The following is a 3,348-nucleotide window of genomic DNA, read 5'->3' as shown; positions in this document are numbered from 1 at the left end:
CCGGGCGGGAGGGTGTGCACCTGCTAGTAAGCCGCGCATGTTGAACTCACAGAGCGGCCTGTGACGGCCACTGATTGCCCGCTGCGAGGTGCCCGCTCAACCTCCCGATGATAGCCAACAGCTCGCGCACCCCGTGGCCGAGTCTGTGGTTGATGTGACATGGTCGCAGCTGACCGTGTGGAAAACTTGCGCCGCTTTGATTGCCGCTTCATCAAGTCACCGCTGTCTAGTCTACTCGCGGCGTAATCATCGTCCGAGTTGTCCGTAAGATCACTTGTGCTGGTAGTGTCCCACAACCCTGTGTTGTCATCTGCAGGCGGTGCGGGGCTAAGCGGAACATGACAGCTCTCCCTTAGGGCCTTCCGTTTCAATTTTGGCCGGGTCTTCCATTGTCGGTTCACGGGCACTTGCTGTCTGCTCTCGTTCCCCCTGAGTGTTGCCGCGTCTTCCCGATGGCAACGGGAGATGGATGGAACTACAACCGCGACCATAGACTGCATGGGCTCGGTTTCGGATAGGCGATGCGGCCCTGGGAACACGGCTTCGCGTTGCGCGGTGTTGTGGGTGACAGTCTTACGCTTACGTTGGTACGGTTCAACACAGAACGCGGAACTCCCCTGTGCCGCGGACATAGTCTCAGTCCTCGTCTCTGTTTGTATCATGATTGGGGCATCTGCAAACGTGTGTGTGAGGAAAACTGGCGCGTGAGGAAATGAATGCGGTACGGACTCACAAGGGCTGCCACATGGCCATTCATGATTCCGTGTTTCATCCGTCTCCCGGTCTAACTTTAACAAACGGGTATGCTCCTCCGAAGCCAGCAGTGGAATCGATGCTGCGTCACCGAGTCGCTCCGGAATCAACGCTGGTCGGGGCGTGATAGTGCTCGAAAACGATTCCAGAACCGCTGACGCGTCTTTCTCCTGCTCTTGGTTTCGGCCCTTCAATGATTCATCTTCCGCCCCGCCATCACTACAGGAAATGATGTCGGTGGTTAGGTCCGTGGCCCTGCTTTCGACGAAGCCATCAACGATCCCATTTTCATTAAAGACTCTATCAAAATCGTTGGGTAGAACAGTCAGTGACTGATTTTGCCTGCAGCCGCTGTGTTTGCGTGATGAGATGCTGGAAGGGGGACGATTGCGCAGAGGATGTGTTTGTGATGGTAAAGGGGGGAACTGGGATGGCAGCGATGTAGCTAGCGATGTAGATTGGGCACAGCAGAGGTGCTTAGGACGGGCAGGGAGAGAGGGCAATGAAGGGTGATGGTGAAGATGGATGGGTTTAGAAGGAAGCGTTTTAGGTGTGGGGCCTGCAGAGGGGAAATGATGCCAATGGGCTTTGAGGGTCTTGGGTTCCGGGTGAAAGGGGCTGTAGTTGATGAAGTTCATGACGGCGAGGGTGTTTCGCTCGCATCAATCAACGGGTTTCAATCAACGGGTTTCCAGATTGGTCATGTTTAGCTACACTGTTTTCACGGAGGAGGAATACATTGCTTATATAGAAGTCCCTGCACTCGGCACGACCACCTAGAACTCCATCATTCAAACAATCGTGCCTATCATCTCGTCTCAATGTACCTAGAATGTAACGGCCCCTACGTCTCCCATGAAGCAAGCCGAGTCAGAGGAGCAAAGGCCCTTCTGGCCAAACTGCATTTGAAAATCTGATTGCAAATGAATATTAACCAGCACCCCTACTTCTTTCACACAACGAATCGCCGGAATGCAACCCGGATCAATTGGTTGATGACAAACCAAGTCATGCCGTAATTTTCAGCCCCTGTATCCGTTCACAGAAATACAAAATAAAATGAGGACAAATCAGAAACAGAGCACCAAACTTGCATGCCACCCAGGTTCCAGGTTAGGTGGCCTCTTTCACCGCAATGACTCATGCTTCGCCTTCAAAGAGAATCAAACATTGCCTTGCACATCTGCACCGTCTTTCATGAAGACTTGAGGACGGGACACAACAACAGCCAGTGAGAGGACTTCAAATCGCTCACATGAGGCGTTATCTGGACTGGGCACCGGGGGCGCCGACGATTGAAATCCCTCATATCCTCGAGTTCGCCAGCCGAAGAGCCCCCCAGAACACAGGGGTCACAAGTACATTAATCCACCAAAACCAAAGAAGGCTTGTCGATCGATCCCGTCACCCATTTCCCGCGGGATGAGGAATGCACCTGCCCCTGTAGTGCAGCGTATTCATCATCATTTCTCATCCTGATCCCGGACTGCGCACACTGGCACCTCGTTTTGAGAAACAGGGATTGGCCAACCAAAGGCATTGATCCAGTGATGCTGCAATACAACAGACAACGGTCCCTCGCAGCACCGCCGGCAAAACAAGGCATTTTTGCCATTGGCTCGTAGACACGGCACATTCTTCGCCCCAGCAAACCTCCCTCCTCCAATCTCCCCCAGACACGAAAAAAAAAACAAAAAGGAGAAAGAAAAATCATCAGGATGGATGAAAAGAGACACATCTCTTAATTAAGAATAGCGAAGAAAGTCAAGAAGCTGATAAAAGTGCACAGTGAGATTCAGACCAGCGAGGCCAGTGTGACTGGCTCAAAAAAACAGAGAAGCAACAGTGAGAAACAGTAGCACAATGAAATAGAGAGCATTTCCAAGGCCCTGACATTTCTAGCAGCGTAAAGCGACCAAGGCGGGCTAGAGCTAGCTCACACAGCCGCATTGACAGCAGATTTTGAGGTGGAGAAGTGGGTCAGCTGAACACAAAGACAGCTGAAGAGAAGAGAACCAAACAGCAAAGAATGCAGGAGAAAAGAGAACAGAGAAGTGCGTGCACAACAGAGGGAGGGACAAGTGCCTTATATAGCCATGACGGTTGATGTTGGACGAGGCGGCATCCCCGAAGGGATCACGCCAGACCAAAACGGGCCAAGCCAGACCGAAATAGGCCACGCCAGACCGAAACGGGCAGCGGCCTGGCCTGCTCCGGGCCGGCGCCAGACCGCAAGGGGAAGGCCACGGGAGAGGGTGGCGCCGATGCAAATCGAAATTCTCCTTTTTCAGCAATGCTAATTGTGGCATTTGAAACTTTCAGAGTAATATTAATACTTTCCATACATTGAATTTTCATTTTCTGTTGCTGAGTTTTGACTTTCTTGATTTACTTTGAAAGATTCTTTGCTGATTTCAATATAGCTTTCTTTATTGTATCCTTGAATTGATCTGATGTAAAAAGGGTAAAAGTTATGAGTTTGAATCAAATTGTTAATTTATTCTTTTAATTCTTCAGAGGCAATCACACATTTCTTTTTCTTATGATTGCAATTTATATAAAGCTTCCAGCTTCTCTTTATTTTATCGCAAGCGG

This window comes from Histoplasma capsulatum, genomic scaffold (assembly GCF_000149585.1).
Source record: "Histoplasma capsulatum NAm1 scaffold_2 genomic scaffold, whole genome shotgun sequence".
NCBI lineage: Eukaryota > Fungi > Ascomycota > Eurotiomycetes > Onygenales > Ajellomycetaceae > Histoplasma > Histoplasma mississippiense.
This window is presented reverse-complemented; position numbering follows the sequence as displayed.